Source organism: Lepidochelys kempii, chromosome 1, assembly GCF_965140265.1.
Source record: "Lepidochelys kempii isolate rLepKem1 chromosome 1, rLepKem1.hap2, whole genome shotgun sequence".
Taxonomy (NCBI): domain Eukaryota; kingdom Metazoa; phylum Chordata; order Testudines; family Cheloniidae; genus Lepidochelys; species Lepidochelys kempii.
The window spans coordinates 73,602,758-73,621,422 of NC_133256.1; the positions used below are offsets into that span (position 1 = coordinate 73,602,758).

General features: G+C 39.5%; 1 long non-coding RNA gene across 2 annotated transcripts in view; it reads right to left on the minus strand.

The window, feature by feature from the left end:
- Nucleotides 1–18,665, minus strand: part of LOC140903793 (uncharacterized) — a 250,047-nt gene that overhangs the window by 145,097 nt on the left and 86,285 nt on the right. The window contains exon 2 of one of the 2 annotated variants that reach the window (XR_012156343.1): nt 7,862–7,952. The exons of the other annotated variant lie outside the window; for it this stretch is intronic. This is a non-coding gene — a long non-coding RNA (uncharacterized lncRNA). The remainder of the gene's footprint in view (nt 1–7,861; nt 7,953–18,665) is intronic. 2 annotated transcript variants of the gene reach the window in all.

Genomic DNA, 18,665 nt, shown 5'->3' on the forward strand with positions numbered 1-18,665 from the left:
CATACCCATTTTACACAAGCATAGTACCTGCACAAATGAACAAAACAGTGTAGAATCAGATCTACTTTCTGAACTGGCAAACTTGTACTTATTATTTCCCTTAGTTTCCCCACTGTAAGAAAAAAACACTATTTTAACAAACTCATGTTATTATGTTCTACACTATTTAAAACAATCTGTATGGTATCTGCAATCCTTTACGGTACTCCTGTACTATGGCTACCAGCTTTTTTATGGCCATCCAACATCTTGACAGATGAAAGGAAACACAGTGAAGTCAGTCAGTCTGTGGTGCTTGACAGTAGTGTGGGAGAAGAGCCCAATGTGCGAGCAGCAGACCTTCATACAGTCACTACAGGTCCACTTACCAGACGGAGGTTAGAGAGCACTCTACTTCCTGGCTTGCCTATGGGCTTCAGCCTTGGCTCTCTCGTTCTCTGTGATGACTGCACCAGCCTTGACCTGGCTTGTCCAGACTGAGTAGTTGTGGGCAGGGTTTACCCATTTGTCAGTGGGAATGCTGAATTTCTTGAGGCCTTGCTTAAACTTGACATTGTATAGGAACTTTGGCCTTCCTCTGTGCTGTGGATAGTTCTTGAGTTGGCTATAGAGTACAGCCTTTGGCAGACAATCTTGAGGCATACACTCTACCTGTCCCAGCCAGCGAAGCCTGCAAGCATAGTCTGCATATACTGTAGGCCGGTTCTCTCAAGGATCTCTTTGTTAGTGATCAGTTGGTCCCAAGTGACTCCAAGAATTTTACTGAGGCAGCAAAGATGAAAGCTGTTCAATCTCTGCTCTTGCTTTGAATACATGACCCAACTTTCACAGCCATAAAAAAGGATACTGAGGACACAATCATGGTAAATGGACACTTATGTTCAGGGTTAGCAGCTTGTTGTTCCAGACATGTGAGGTAAGTTTGGGAAAGGTTACAGAGGCTTTGTTGATTCCCATATCAAGGTCCCTATCAAGGCTGAGTGAATTGGTTAAATTTGTGCCAAGATAGCAGAAGTGATCTAGTTGTCCAGAGCTTCATTATTGATGTAGATTTTAGATGGGATGTTGGTGCTCTGTGACATGACAACTGTTTTGTTGATACTGATTACCATGCTGAAATTGAGTGGGTGTGCCTCCATGTGACCTTGCTGCCACTGCTGCCAAAAAAAATAGGCATTCAAGACTATCTGCTCACAAGCGGCTTAAAACTGAAGGACATGCTGGGCATTTTCATTGAGGATACCTGTGCTGTGTTGGTCAATTATGTCCCCCAGCAGTCCCAGTCCTTACCCACACGGGTATTGAAATCACCAAGAACCGCAAGTCTGTTCCTTATGGGGACATTCTTGATGATTTGTTTCAGTTGAGAACAGAACTCACTTTTTTGCTGTTAGGAGTCGTTGCTCTGTAGATGGACACAAGAGTCAGGGTTCCTGAGTTCATATTTACATTCAGTTGCATGATCCTCTTAGTGATAAATACTGGAGGGAGGGGTACCTGCACTGAAGACAAACTTATTGACAGCAAATCCAAAACCGTATATCCTTGTTTCATGTTCAGGTTTCCCAACCCAGCAGAAGTGGTAGATTACTTCATCTAGTGATTCAGTTTCCAAAAGTCTGGTCTCCCTGAGGGCTGCAATATTGACACCCCATTAATGTAGTTCTCTATCAATTTTGGCTGTTTTCTAAAATTCATGGTCTTTCAGTTCAAGTCTGGTTAACAAACAATGATTAGTTGAGAGCCTGGAAAGAAGAAAGGGAGGTTTTTTTAGCCCACCTTTTCTAGGGCCTTCCCTAAATAGGGGCAAGCAGGCCACCCTCAGACCTCTGAGCCACTGCTGATACCTGGGTTCTTCCCCACCAGGGCAAGCAATCATCAAGCACACCTTTGATGTGTAAACCTAGGCAAAACAAAGAAGGAAGAGGTTGCCATAGGCCCTCCACCTTCTCTCTCATCGGGGACTATAGAACCCCAATGGCAAGATGAAGGTCAAGATGATTCATATAGCCCTGCTGCAGCTTCTAGCCAGAACATCACTCCAAATTAAAAGAAGCACCCCTCCCCTTATTGCATCTGCCAACAGGACTATGGCTCATCCGTTTTTCTGGGGACATTTCCTTCACCCAGGGAGTCCAACTACCCCACACTTGGGCACCATTGGATCTTCCTTGGGTGAAACAGGTTTACTGACCAGCACCTGACACTTGCTGTTGCATTGCTGGCTGCACCATCTACACATCTGGAGGTGAATCTTGGAGGGACCAGCCAGTCAGTGGCTCCCAGTTCTTGCTCATTAATCATCCTTAGTTTATTTTCTTTAGAAAACCTAAAATGGCAGACTCAGAAAGGTGGTGTAAGCTAGATACCTACCTTTTTAAAGACCACAGAGAAGCCACTGGTACACTATCACATATATAAGATTGGATGTTAATTGCTGTGAAGGCAGTGGCAGTGGATGCATGTTGTCCCTTAAAATGACGGCGGTAGCTTTAATTAGTCTTTCTTTAAAAAAAAGAAAAGGAGTGCTTGTGGCACCTTAGAGACTAACCAATTTATTTGAGCATAAGTCTTTCTTTATTATTTTAAATGTTGAAATAACTGACAATTTTCTTGGTGCTCTGCATAAAGGAAGACATAGTCCATGGCCCTGAAGATTTTCATCTATTTTCTGAATACAAAGGGGAGCATCAGCAACAATAGAATTAAACAAGTCATACGAGTAAAATAATTGTTTACAATAGTTTAAACACCCTTCTTTAAATGAAGGGTTACTTTTCAAGACTGTCAAAACATACTGTTTTTGTTTCTAAGTAGTGCCACTCTCCTTCCTCCATTGCGTAACTGAGTCATCCTGGTTATGTAACAAATTATAAAATGAATAGCCATGAAAATACTTATATCTTCTTTCCCCAGTTCTTTAACGTTTTCCTGAAATGGAATACAGAAAAGGAATTTTAACTCAGAGCCTCTTTTACTTTTAACAAAGAGCCTTTAAGCAAAGCTTCCTTCCTTCTTTATAACTGAGAGTAAAGTATTATGCAGTACAGAGGCCTTACATGGAGCTTATCTAGCACCCTGAAATGGAATATATTCCAACTCCTAGAAAGAGAATATCGCATAGACTTTAACTTTTCACACATGGAAAATGTAGTTCATAACTGTGTAATGTCCCATTCTTTCTTTTGTGATTGAATCTCACTCTCTTTCTACTAGCTAGTAGCAACTGTTACATTATGACCACCAATTATTTAAATTAAATTACTCAATTAGAAACAGAGTTTAAACACTGTAGTTACAAATACTTAAGTGATAACAGATCACAAATTGACCTTGGGCTCTTATTACCACATCAATCTCCACTACACACCTGTTTTTGTAGTATATTTTGAAAACATATTTAGGGATAATTGTGATACTCATAGTGTCACAACAATACCTAAAGAGAATAAAGGGTGCATTCAAAAGCTGCAGTGGTAAAACTCCCTGTGGGAACCTGCAGAGGACCTGAAACAACAGATGTACTGGAAAATAATCTGGAATTTTTACAAGGCTCATATTATTCCTCAGAGAGAGGTTTCCATAGTAAAATCTTGAGTGGATGTGCGGGGAACAGAAGACAAGTGTATTTATTACTAGATTTGAAACTAGATATAGCCAGACAGGAGGCAAAAACAGTCCTAGTGGAAGATAAGAGGACCTATAAAGTGTAAATCTCTGGACTGAGTCTATTAAGCTCTCCAGGCTGCCAGGACCACAGCTGACTTCCAGCCTGGTTGCTAGGCAACCCAGCAAGATCAGCTAGGTTAATAAGCCTTCTGATTGGGCATGGGTGACAGTAGACTGCTATCTGAGCCTTGCAGTGGCAGCAACACAACAGCTATTCTATGTGGACCACACTCGCGGCTGTGCTTGCCCTGGTCCAGCTTCCAGCCACTTGCTCCAGCCATTGTTCCTACCCTCCTCCAGTCTGCTTCCATTCTCATTCTAGTCCCATTCCAGCCTTGATTCCTGTCTGCTCCAATCCAGTCTTTCCTTCCCTTCCCTGCTCCTCATTCTGACTTCTTCTGTTCTGACCTTTGGCTAGGCTCCTCAACCCTGTCTCTAGCTTCCTGGTGCCGGACTCCTGTACCTACATCTGCCATTACTCCAAACTGCCACCGCAATCACCAGGCAAAGTCCTGCTCCACCCATTAGGTAGGCCACCCATGCTCTGGCAGCATGCACAGCTCTGCACAGAGGTGATGGATGATTTGCTTGTTTAATCTGTGGCTCTGAAGCACCTGTTCTTCTGATATGTGCTGAGAGCTCAGTGGCCTACACGTTTTATTTAGAGGGTGCAAGTGTCTCCTGTACCTTCCTCTCATCTGCCTCAACTCACAAACAGGCTCGTCATTTGTGCCTGTACCTTGACCTGCTGATTTCCTGTACCTCTGATTGTTGTCTTTCCCCTCTCGTCTCCCACCTCCACTGCCTAAATCTCTATCTTTACTCTTGTTGTGCACTTGCCTCCGAACTCAAGCGTGTATGTGTGTTTGAATAGGTGTCTATGTATATCTTGCTTCAGCCACTGCCTCCTTTAAGTGGCAGAAGATGAAAATGGAAATAGAACCTCAACCTGGGTACGATACAGCAGTGGTTATCAACTAGGGGTACATGTAGGTCTTCCAGGGGATACATCAACTCATGTAGATCAGTATTTCTCAACCTGGGGCTTGGGAGCCCCAGTGGGGGTCACAGGATGGGCTGGGGAGGGGGTCATAAGTGCAGGGCCAGCATTAGGGGGTGGCAAGGAGACAAATTGTCTGGGTCCCCACACCACAAGGGGCTCCGCAAAGCTAAGTTACATGTTTCAGCCCTGGGTAGCAGGGCTCGGGCCTCAGACTCCTAAAAGGAGTCTGGAAAAGTTGAGATCCAATGCTATATGGAGTAAATACCCATTCATACATGTCCATCTATAGATGTGCATATGGTTTGTACATGTCTAAACAGCCCCTCTGAAAATGTCTGTGCATATCTTCTTTTCACACACTCACTTGCACATGCATATCTAGAGCTTCATGCATTCAACTTTCTGAAAATGAGACCCATGAAGTTCTGGCACTTCGGAGAGTCTGTCTACCACCCTGGTGAGCTAATATTAATTAACAAACAAAGATACATGTCTTTTATTTATCTAGAGGTCTTTTTTTCCCTTCTTGCCCAAAGTGCTTTACATAATCATTCTAGACTGTTGTAAGTTATGATTAAAGATGTTACACTTTGTCCTTGCCACTGAAAATACTAATGGATAAACCCTGTTGAAGAGACTGGATCATTTTTGTTCAAACTAGGCTCGGTCTCTGAAAAGTGCTAGTCATATATGATGAAACACTCATTTGACAGAGCATATCTGGGGATTTAAGTATCCTTGCACCCAGGAACAGACAGTTCTATAGAATATGTCAATCATTGACTTATATTCTTCTTCACAGCATGATTTTTACACATTATGTGCAACTGCAAAAAAAAAAAAAGTGAAAAGAGGTTCGCAGTTGATGCTGCTGCAAAAAGTTTGTACTGCTACAAAGAGAAACTCAGAGTGTGTGCTGTATGAAAGATGAGAGATAAACTTCCATCTGTGCTGCTATACTTTAAGAAGAAAAATTCTGACACAAATAATGGCATGGTGTGTTGTACTTAAAGTAGATTTTTTTGTTTGTACTCCTGATTATAAAGCAGTACTTGCAAGGTCAATTATCATCTATGTTTTCATGAAGATACGCAGTATTTATCTTGCTAAGGATTTAACTTCTCATTTACTTCATATAGCATTGAAGCATTTGAAGAACCAGGGCCCACTTGTTTAACTTCAAATTCCGTGCATTCTCTAGCTGTGCACATCATAGGACACAGCCCTTACAGATCATGCAAAGTTCTGAAATTCAAGACACAGTAACAATTTAGGGGGCAATTCTGCCACCTCTACTCTCAGTTAATAGTACCCTTCTTTACGAATGGACCTATTGATTCCTTATGGAGTAAGGGACCGATTTTTAAGTGCAAATAGGCACCTTATATCTTTAAAAGACTGGCTGTAAGATGCTACTCAGAATGAGAAAGGGTGTTAAACTGGGCGCCCTAGTAACTGCATGTGAGCTCAGTTGCAATGGAAGTGGTCCTGAGTGCCTGCCCCATTTCTTTGGTTAACTTTGCTAATATCAAGTTGATGGTCTGTGATTGCGAGAACTCTTGTCTATATCACAATGGTGTCCTGGTCTATAACTAGGGCTCCTAGACACTACTGTAACAAAAATAATGTATAATAAACAATATTCATTCTTTGGTTGTTTACAGAAAGTTGCAGCAGACAGAGAATAACTAAATCCCCTGGGCACATTGCAGATATTTGTGATAAGGATATAAGCGTTCATACTGTAAACTACAAAATCTTAAGTCTGATACCTAAGGAAATGAATGCTGAACCAGTTAAAAGAGAGCTGTATTACCGTGGCAGCTATGCTAGTTCCACCATCGATATGCAAATGTATCAATTCTTAGTGCTTTGAGTGAAGATTGTCTGTCTTATTATCCCTTATTTTATTATAACTATCTACTTACACCTGTTCTAGTTTTAGTGCCTTAATACTGAGACTTTTATGTTTTCTTTGTATATTACATATATTGTGAACTGCCTCATTTAGTCTATTTTAAGATGTATTACATTTCAGTAGATTCTTAATGAAAGGGAGGATTTTTTTTTCTGAAAATAATACAACTAGACAGTTGTCTGCATTTAAAATTTAAATAGTTTTCAAGGTAAGAGTGATTTTTTCTATTAGGAACTGTAAAAGATTACAAAAATGCAGGATTAGTACAACAATAGTTTTGCTACAAAAGATGTCAACTTATAATAATAGATCAGCATTCAGTACTTTTGTCACATGCTTGGAAAGAAACTTAGGAATTTAGGTATGTTAAACTGATTTAGCAAGGCTCTATAATTGTTCATAGCTCATCTTAAATAGTCTTGCACCATAATGCAACAATGTTAAACTTTTAATGGGAACACGTTAGACAATTATTAAGGGAAGTTGGGAAAAAAAAAACATTTCAGGCTGATGTGCAATCATACAATTTTTCTGGTTGATAGCAAATCAATTCCTCCCACTCAAAAATACTTAAGAATATGTGAACTAGTCTGAGGAAACAATAAGCACATTTCCACCTTTGTATTTTTTCAGGACTAATTCTCCCCCCACTATTTTTCCTTCCTGTCAACTTCTGCACTAGTGGTTTCCAGTTGTACTGGGAACCAGAACCGGAGAAAAGGGATAAAAGGGGCTATCCTTGAAGCATTTCAAGTTCTACCAAAAGCATTTTCTTACAAGATTACCAACTAAATCTTTCAGATTGCAAAGCTATGAATAATGTGAATAAGCACTGGACAAACAGCTGAACTATTTTTTGATGATGTCCCATCTTTCCTATAGTCGGAAGAACCCAGAGAACATGTCATTCCAGTGGTTAAGATCATGTTGGAAAGTCTCTGAATGTTAATTGAAGGGGTCAGGATGATAGAACTGGGCCATCAACTCTGTAAACTCATAACCTTCTGTGACAGAACCACAGTCTTTTAATTTTCAGGGCCTGGGTCAAGACCTATATTTGTACATTTTTTTTCCCTGAAGGGGTTTGTTAGCTTAAACTATTTTTGTTCTAGTTGAGTGAATATTGCTGGTTAGTAGAGGAATGTCTGTAGGTTGCTACCGTTACCATTCTTATTACTGTTTTAGTATGTATATTTATGGTAGCCCCCTAAGATCCTGATTAGGAGTCCAGTGTGGTAGGTGGTCCACAAACACACATGAAGAGATGGTACCTTCTCTGATTCACATTTGTTCTGGCCCACTAGTCAGTCCTTCAGAACTCTTGATCCTTAAAGTGTAGAAGCCAGTTTTTCTCAAGTTTTCCTTTAAAAACAAAATAAAACAAAAAACAGTATATACTACACTTAGAACAGGAAAAATCTCTGTTCCTCAAAAAATTCACCACTTGTAGCTGTTTTTTTTTAAAAGATAATTAAAAGTTTGAGGAGAAATGTCTCCTTTCCTTTACAAGAGATTGGTGGGCTTACCGTTTGACACCCCTTTCTTGTATATATGTAGAGAAGAGAGGACCAAGAGTAACTAGCAGTGGATTGCCCTGGCAGGAAGTGACTTTGGAAAGAGGTTTTTGAGTACAGAGCTTCCTTCCTTGCTTAGACTCAGGGGTAAGGGTGATAGGCAGATTAGTAAAAAGGAAGGAAAAAGTTATTTCAAGCACTCAGTTGTCTAGACTGTTTTGGTTTTGCACTGGTCAAGTTTATTGGTTTGTATATACTCTTTTTCATTAGTTTTATATGCACTCAATATAAATCATGAGATCCTGCTTGTTCCTGAGGCTTGTGTCTCCAGAGCTTATGTCTCCAGTACCATTTTCTGCGAATACTTATTTTCTTTCCTGAGTACTGCAGACTTAGTACTGCATATGCTTTTTTGAGAAAGGGCAAGTTGGAGGGAGGGGTAGAGGCAAGTGGCCTAGTAAGCAGAAATAAGTTATTTTTACATGATGACCCTCTGAAGAAAGGGCGAGTAGAAGAAGCTTTACATGCCTCAGGAATGTGGATTAGAGACCAACTCTGCAATGAACCTGTAGGAGTGGAAGAGATGATATTAACAGAGATGTATGTAAAACTTTCCAATTTAGGGACACACAAGAAAACTGCTCTGACTAGGGGAGCTTGTAATAAATTGAGGGAAAGACAAGGCACTCCGTGACCAGGATGATCAGAAAAGGACTATGATGTGGGATAGTGGTAACTTCATTTTAAATGTTGTAAGTTATTTTTCTGGCCAATAAATAGCACAGTTGCTTCAGTTTTGTCACACACAAATAAGACTACATGATTTTTTTTTATTATTATTATTTTTTTTGCCATTCACTCTTAAATAAACAGAATGCCAGTTAGCCTTCCATTATCATTTAGCCATTAGTATTGGTGAACATGTGCTGATTGTCTTCCCCGGGAGACAATGGAGATGCTATTTTCATAGGAGGAAAAGCCAATGAGTGGCATCCAATAGCAGTGCCAAGGTCACATATGGACTTTGGAGAAGCTGCCGGCCCTGACCTAAGAGATGCTAACATGGCACAGGCTTTCTCCTTGCATTGAGGATTCTGCCTAAACATAGGGACTCTGGTACTCCAGTACTCTCAACACTCTGGGGATAGGAGAATGGCTATCCATTCTGTAAGCCAAATGCTGACACGTACATAGTAAACATTTTGTTAGTATTAAAAAAGAAAGAAAATGTTCATGTCTATTTAATGTAGAGAGCAAGCAAATTCTCTCACACAAAGACATCATAAATGTATGACTGGGGCTAAAGCGAGTCTTGAACTATAATAAGTCCCATTATAATGGAAATGCTGAAAATATTTTTTTCCAGGTTTTAAAGGTCTCTGATGCACATCATCTCCTCCTCTTCCTCCTCCTCATTTGTAGAGAGAATCTTTAGAAAAGATAATACAGCCCTAAAAGTGCAAACTGACTTTTAAAAATGCAAAAGATAAATACTGAATTGCTGATTCAACACATACAGGCAGACCTCAAGAGAGGGCCCAGTCTTCCTGTATCCTTCATGGGAGGAATGCTTTATTAAAAATGAACATACCTTCATTCTTTATCAAATTCTGTTTCCTTATAGATTGAAATCAATATTTTTTACTAAACCTAGAATAATATAAGTGGTTTATGTGGCAGAATAAAAAACAGACATCTCTTAACATGCTGCACTTAGATACAAATCAAAAAGGAATTACTTTTCTCAACATAAAAATTATTTTTAGTCGGCCCACTTGGAGTATTTAACAACACTGCAAAGATCAGAATTTTAGTCTTTTTTTTTCCTTCTGGGTTTGTACAGCACCTCACACAATGTGGTTTTCATACATGACTAAGACTCCTACATCATATGGTAATACAAATAATAGTTAAAAAGGCCCTACCTTATTCAGAGCACAGTTTAAATGGCACACAGTAAATGAAGCAGGGGTCCATCGTTAAAATGCTAAGGAAAAATAATGTAATGTGTAAAACATTGCTACATTATTTTTATCCTTAGCAGTCAGACTATGGATATATATTTATAGATAACTGAATAAGGTATATTTAAAAAATAAGTGTAACTGAATGTCCATAGAAAAGCTAATGTATTTATTGTTGGTTGATAGTGATTCATCTTCAATGCCATTTTTCTCTTCTATTCTAATAAGTTTCAGGAAAATAAATGTTGCATATCTTCTCGATTCACTATGCATTGTCTAACATGTGCAATGAATGAGGCAAGGGATCTGCCAAAATAAAAGGATGTGATCATGAAATTGAAGTGTGTATCATCATGCATAGGTATAAAGAGTAGAAAGCATAGGTTGTACAAGCATCCTTTACTTTTTGGCACTTCTTGACTTTTGGGTGTTTAACTATGTAATCTTATTGTTTTCCTAATCTATTTTTATAGACTAGAAATATTTACACAACAATTTGTAATGGATTCAAACAAGCTAATGATAAGTACAAAACAAGGACATTATGAAATGTGGATTTTTAACTTACAGTAATAACCACCATTTAGAAACTGTTATAGTAAGGTATATAGAGTCAAGAGCTAGTGTCATAAATATAAAGGGAAAGGTAAACACCTTTAAATCCCTCCTGGCCAGAGGAAAAACCCTTTCACCTGTAAAGGGTTAAGAAGCTAAGATAACCTTGCTGGCACCTGACCAAAATGACCACTGAGGAGACAAGATACTTTCAAAGCTGGAGGAGGGGGGAAACAAAGAGTTCTCTCTGTCTGTGTGATTCTTTTGCCAGGACCAGAGCAGGAATGCAGGTCAAAACTCCTGTAAAGAGTTAGTAAGCAATCTAGTTAGATATGCGTTAGATTCTGTTTTGTTTAAATGGCTGATAAAATAAGTTGTGCTGAATGGAATGTATATTCCTGTTTTGGTATCTTTTTTGTAACTTAAAGTTTTGCCTCGAGGGATTCTCTGTGTTTTGAATCTGATTACCCTGTAAGGTATTTACCATCCTGATTTTACAAAGGTGATTCTTTTGCTTTTTCTTTAATTAAAATCGTTCTTTTAAGAACCTGATTGCTTTTTCATTGTTCTTAAGATCTAAGGGTTTGGGTCTGTGTTCAACTATGCAAATTGGTGAGGATTTTTATCAAGCCTTCCCCAGGAAAGGGGGTGTAGTGCTTGGGTGGAGGGGTATTTTTGGGGGGAGATGTTTCCAAGTGGGCACTTCCCCTGTTCTTTGTGTAACACTTTGGTGGTGGCAGCGTTTAACCTAAGCTGATAAGAATAAGCTTAGGGGGTCTTTCATGCAGGTCCCCACATCTGTATCTGAGAGTTCAGAGTGAGGAAGGAACCTTGACAGCTATATATTTAGTCACTGAACAGTTAATGGATAACTGACCAGAGAAACTGTAATAGGAAGGAGACAATCTGTTATACACATTGTTCATGTCCTCAAAAAATGAATTCCCCTCTTCATGCAAGGCATAATCCACAAATATATAATGGTAGTACTGAGAAGATCACCTGTGTTAATCACCAGCAAGACGTAGAGAGAAGGTAGGACCATCCAAGGGCATTGAGGGGACTGCATGCTTCTTTCTGTTTGGCTGGAGACCTCCACTCTGTGAGTGCTAGGAGGTGGGATGTGGTAGTGGCATCGCAGCTGTGAGGGCTAGTTGGGTTGGGGGACAGAAGGCAAGATGGCTCCCTGCTAACTCCAGGATGCCCTAGACAGACCCAAGACCAACACCCTGCCTGACTAACAAGACTTCCTTTCTCCCTTGGAGCCCCTGAACTCCTGCCTCCTACCAGCTCCCAAAGCTAAACTCTGCCCCGAAGACCTAGCAGGAGCCCCTGCCTTGTAGCCAGATCCAAGGTCACAGAGACACCCAGCCCCAACCCTTGCTCTCTAGAGAGAACCCAGCTACATCTCTATCATCTACACTTTCTAGCCACTACTTCCCCAGCTACAGATGCTAGCCTCCCTCCCAGACAGCATCTGCCCATCTACTCCAGCACTCAAAGGCATCCCTGAACTCACTCAGGCCCAGCAAAAACCAGCACTATCTGACATCCCAGGATGCACTCCAAATAGCACTCCCCCTTTCTCAGCATGTACCTACTGCAGACTCCACCCAGGAAACTCAGATACCGGCCAGAACTCCCTCCAAACACACACCTACCCCAACATCCCTAGAGACTCTGTTACCTCCCTATCTGCCCCTAATCTCATAACTTCTAATTTTTGTGCAGGCCATTGTCCTACTATAAAATGAAGTACATGGTCATGTATAAATTACTTGAAAATGTTCAGATTACAGCATAGGATTCTAAAGGCCAGTTTGTGAAGTGCTTATTGCCCTGATGTGTAGTTACACAAGTAGTCCTATTGGCTTCAATGGGATTACTCCTAGGACTAACTGCTCACCACTGCGAGTGTGAAGTTCACATTCTGGCCCTAAGTTTGAGAATATTGTCAGTCATCTTTAAGAATAAAAACTTAAGATTTCCATAATCTCACTTTTGTGTCAAATCTGAATTTTACTAAGAAAATCAGGAACTAGCTGGACTTGACAAAGGTCCAAGTCCCACGTTCTTTTTATTATTTATTTATTCTCAGACTCGCCTCCCTCTCCTCCACCTCACTATTAATACTAAAAAAGGTTTAGATAAACTGACATCACATTTGTTACAGTAAATTCCTCACATCCCTGCAAACACACAATAAAAGAAGAAACGTGGAAAAAAACAATAATAAAAACTTCAGGTTTTTTTGTTGTTTTTATTCCCTGTACAAGAGAAGAATGACCATGGAACTAACTTCTTTCAGAGCTCATAAGAACTGCCATACATATCAATGGTCCCATCTACCAGTAGTCTATGGCCAATGCCTGGTGCTTCAGAGGGAATGAATAGAACAGGGCAGTCATCAAGTGATCCATCCCATTTTGTTCACTCTCCGCTTCTGGCAGTCAGAAGCAAGGAACACTATGGATATAGGGTTGCATCCCTGACCATCTTGGCTAATAGCCATTGATGGACCTATCCTCTATGAACTTATCTAATTCTTCTTTGAACCCAGTTGTAGTTTGTCCTCGACAACATCTCCTGGTAGTGAGTTACACGGATTGACTGCGTATTGTGAGACAAAGTACTTCCTTTGGTTTGTTTTAAACCTGCTGCCTATTAATTTCATTAGGTGACCCCTGGCTCTTGTCTTACACGAAAGAGTAGATAACATTTTTTTAATTCACTTTCACTTTTATAGACCACAAACATATCCCTCCTTAGTCGACTGTTTTCCAAGCTGAAAAGTCCCAATCTTTTAAATCTCTCTTCACATGGAAGCTGTTCCATACCCTTAATCATTTTGTTTCCCTTCTCTGTAACTTTTCCAATTCTAATATATCTTTTTTGAGATTGGGCACCCAGAACTGCATCCAGTGTTCAAGGTGTGGCCGTACCATGGATTTATATAGTGGTATTATGGCATTCACTGTCTTATTATCTATCCTTTCCTAACGGTTCCTAACATTCTGCTTAGCTTTTTGACTGCCACTGCACATTTTTCAGATGTTTTCAGAGAACTATCCACACTGACTTCAAGATGTCTTTCTTGAGTGGTAACAGCTACTTTGGACCCCATCATTTTGTATGTATAGTTGGGATTAAGTTTTCCAGTGGTGCTTTACTTTGCATTTATCAATGTTGAATTGCATCTGCCATTTTATTGCCTTGTTGCCCAGTCACTCAGTTTTGTAAGATTCCTTTGTAACTCTTCACAATCAGCTTTGGACTTAGCTACTTTGAGTAATTTTGTATTTTCTTCAAACTTGTTGCCACCTCACTGTTTACTCCATTTTTCATTTATGAATATGTTGAATAGCATTGGTCCCAATATAGGCCCTTGGGGGACACAGTTATTTTATCTTTCTCAATTCTGAAAATTGACCATTTATTTCTACCCTTTGTTTCCTGACTTTTTACCAGTTACTGAAACATGAGAGGACCTTTCTTCTTATCCCATGACTGCTTACTTTGCTCAAGAGCCTTTGATGAGAGACCTTGTCAAAGGCTTTCTGAAACTCCAAGTACACTATATCCACTAGATTGGCTTTGTCCATATGTGTGTTGACCCCTTCAGAGAATTTTAACAGATTGGTGTGGCATGATTTCCCTTTACAAAAGCCACATTGACTCTTTCCCCCAACAAATCATGTTCATCTCTGTGTCTGATAATTCTGTCCTTTACTATAGTTTCAACCAAATTGCCGGACATAAAATTTAGGCTTACTGGACTATAATTGCCAGGATTGCCTCTGGAGCCTTTTCCAAATATTTGTGTCACATTAGTTATTCTCCAGTCTTATGGCAAAGCATCTGATTGAAATGATAGTTAGTAGTTCTGCAATTTCATATTTGAGTTCCTTCTGAACTCTTGAGCAAATACCATCTGGTCCTGGTGACTTACTGTTTAATTTATCAACTCTACTGACACTTCAATCTGGGACAGTTCCTCGGATTTATCACCTAAAAAGAAAGGCTCAGGTGTGGGAATCTTTCTCACATCCTCTGAAGTGAAGACTCATACAAAGAATTCATTTAGCTTCTCCACAATGACCTTATCTTTCTTGAGTGCTCCTTTAGCATCTTGATCATCCAGTGACCCCACTAATTGTTTAAGATATTTTAGGCTGTTAGTTCTTGACTCTTTTGCTAGTTGCTCTTCATATTCTTTTGGGGCCTGCCTAATTATACTTTTGCACTTGACTTGCCAGAGTTTATGGTCCTTTTTATAATCCTCAGTAGGACTTAGCTTCCAATCTTTCAAAGATGCCTATTTGCCTCTAACTGCTCCTTTTACTTTATTTAGACATGGTGGCACGTTTTTGGTATTCTTACTATTTTTTTAAAAGAATTAGGATATATATAATCTGAGTCTTTCTTATGTTTTTTTTTTTAAGTTTCCATGCAGCCTGCAGCAATTTCACTTTTGAGAGTATACCTTTTAATTTCCATTTAACTACCTTCCTCATTTTTGTGTAGTTCCCCTTTCTGAAGTTAAATGGTACTGTGGTGGGCTTTTATGGTATTCTCCCTCCCCTCCCAGATAATAAATATAATTATATCACTGTTGCTGTTATCAAGCAGTTCAGCTATATTCAGCTCTTGGATCAGATTTTGAGCTCCACTTAAGACTAAATCAAGAATTGCCTCTCCCCTTGTTGGTTCCACAAGGAGTAGCTGCTCCAAGAAGCTGTCATTTATGGTGTCTAGAAATTTTATCTCTGAATCTTACCCTGAGGTGACATGTACCCAGTCAATATGGCGACAGCAGAAACCCCCCATTATTATTGTGTTTTCTATTCTTATAGCCTCTCTAATCTCTCAAACCATTTCACCATCCCAGTCAGGTGGTCAGTAGTATATTCCTACTGCTATCTTCTTCTTATGCAAGATTATATGGTACAGTTTGATTAATTTAAGATTTTGACTGTATTTGACTCTGTTTTCTTTCACATATAGTGCCTCTCCCGCACCAGCATGACATACTCTGTCATTCCTATGTATTTTTAACACTCCTGGTAATGTTATGCTCCATTGATTATCATTGTTCCTCAAGCTTCTGTGATGCCTATTATATCAATATCCTCATTGAATATCAGACACTCAACTTCCCCCATCTTAGTATTTAGATTTCCAGCATTTTTATACAAGCACTTATAAAATTTGTCACTATTTAGCTGTATACCATTATCTGATGCATTTTTTTTCATTTAACTTCGTTGCTCTTCAGTTCCTAACTATATTTTATCAACTTCTATCCTATCCTCTTTACTAGATATAGAAAATGCATAGTAATAGATTCTCCCCTAAGGGATGGCTCTGTTCAAACTGTATGCTCCTCTGCACCCTGTCAGCTTCTCTCTAAGCCTTCATTTAAAAACTCATCTTAAACTTTTTTAAATTTACATGCCAGCATCTGGTTCCATTTTGTTCTAGGTGGAGCCCATCCGTCCTCTAGAGTCTCCTCCTTTCCCAAAAAGTTCCCCAGACCCTAATAAACCTTAATCCCTTCTCCCTGCATCATCATCTCATCCACACATTGAGATCCTGCAGTTCTGCATGTCTAAGTGATCCTGTATGTGGAACTGGAAGTGTTTCAAAAAATGCTACCATGAAACATTGTTTCAGTTAGTTTTCCATCAATAATTTGTTTACATGTGGATATACACCCTTCTCATATGGGAGCAAACAAAAAAGCACTTGCTTAACTTTAGACATATGAGTAGTCTCATTGACACTGACAGAACTACTCATGTTTCTGAAATAAGGGGTGTCATTTCAGAAAAATTCCAGGGTGGGCATCTGGGGAAGGATGTGTCAGACTAGAGAATCTGATATGTTGTTATATACTGAAAAGTCTTTGGGAGGCAGAAAATGGAAGTCATAATGGAGCATATAGACCTATGAAAAGCCTTGGGGGTGGAGCAGGGGGAGAGGCAACTGCCCAGTAGCAAATGATAATCCTGCTTTAAGTGAAACACATGCTTAAATACTCTCCTGGATCAGAGCCAAGTAAGTCAATTGTGATACAAACTGGTGTGACAGAAAGGAATAAGGATCTCTCCACCTTACTTCAAAGGCACCTAAGTGTTATATAAGGATCCTCTAATAAGGGCATACTAACTCTCTAAATTCAAATTCCCAGCCATTTGCTGAAGCTAAATGAATAATAGCAGACTAACAATTAAAAATGAAGGTTTCCTTTTGCCCCAGACTGACAGTCCTAATTAACTGTATTTTTCTGTGTGTGAATTTCTTTTTTCAAGGTTTTTTACCCAATTATTTCATTACCAAGGAAATAACTTGCACATGACTTGTTGCACAGATCAGCAGTACCAGCAACAAGCACAACAGACCTTCATTCTTGATTATATCTTCATGATAAAGGTCCAGATTCAGCAACAGACTTAAGTTTGTGCCTAACTTTAAGCAATCCTGTCAAACTTAATGTGAATACTTGGGTACTTAAAATTATCCATGTGCTAAAGTACCTTGCTGAATTGGTGCCATTTTTTTTTTCACATGTGTGGGAGAGATTCTTCAAGCTTTTTCAGTGACTGGGTCCATGTTGGTTGTATCATAACAGATAACACTCCAAGAAACTCAGGACCACTTCTGATTCAGTAGCAAATTAAAGTGTCCTTTGAATTTCAACCCAAAGCTTTCCAGGAAAGAACACAGAATCATAGAATATCAGGGTTGGAAGGTACCTCAGGAGTATCTAGTGTCATGTTCTATCTCAGTTTTTTTTCCACCTTTATGAAATTTCATCTGACTTGGTCACCCTCAGGTAGATAATCTGTCAACAGGAATAATTTAGCTGAATAATATTTGGTCAGTGTGTATTAAAGCCTGACTCACTAGGGTTCTACCCTGCAAGGTGCTGAAAGTACTAAGTTCGCTTTGATAACAGTTGGAGAAGAGGGTGCTCAGCACTGAGAAGAAGGGCCTCATTACTTTACAGGAACATCAAAGTCAATGGGAGTCAAGGACACCCAACACCTTGCAAGGTCAATTCCTATGCTAGCAATAAAATGGAGATGTTAAGCAACAAGCCACATGGTGTGGAACACTGTGATGGTAATCAGTTCTCCGTTTCAATAACTTATGCATATCCTCTGAGGTGCTGAGTGCCCGCACCTCCAATTAATTTCAGTGAGAGTTGAGAAGATTCAGCAAACTCCAAGGCTGGGTCTTGGTTGTTTGGAATTCAGTGGAAAGTATTTTAGTACCTTTTTAAATATCATCTTCAGCTTTATTCCCCTATGGGAGTCCAAGAAGATGCATATTAAGTCTAGGAAAACTTGTCATGATAAATTAGAGAAGCTTGACAAAGTCCATCACTGTGACCTTTTTTGTAAAGCAGGATTCCAATTTAGTAAATGTTATCCTCACTTTTCTCTATTACTCTAGTATGACCAGATATTTTACTTCAATTCTACTTTAAGGCAGTCCAGCTGGATAATAATTTTACTCCTCTGACTTTTTAAAATATTTTCTTTAATTGCTTTCAAAGGATAGAGTTGTTGTGACTATTTTCTCCCCAACTTTTTGTTTGTTCAGTTTCAGAATTTCCTGCCATGCTTGGCTGGAGCATAAATGACTGTAACTCTACCTGACTCTGCTTTTTGTTCACTGTGGACCAGGCAGTTAGCCGGTTTCCATTCTCCTTTAGGAGGCCCTGTTTCTCTGTTCTTCACTGCAGAAATTTATTTGGTACAGATAGAAAATGGAATGGAGATCACAACTGCCTTCCCTCTATTTTACAGCTGTCTATTCCAATACTGACTAAAGAGTTGGAGAAAAGTGGGGAAAATGTCAGAGTTTTCTTATCTATGATGCTATTTGCCCTGAAGCTCATGGCAGAGAGATGGAATTTCTATTGCTGCCTTCATAATAGTGAAATTTCATTTGTTGCCAAATTCACAAATTCTGGAATAAATGGATTGGACAAATCGGAAGATTATTAGCAGTATGGGTAATTATTTCTATGGTGG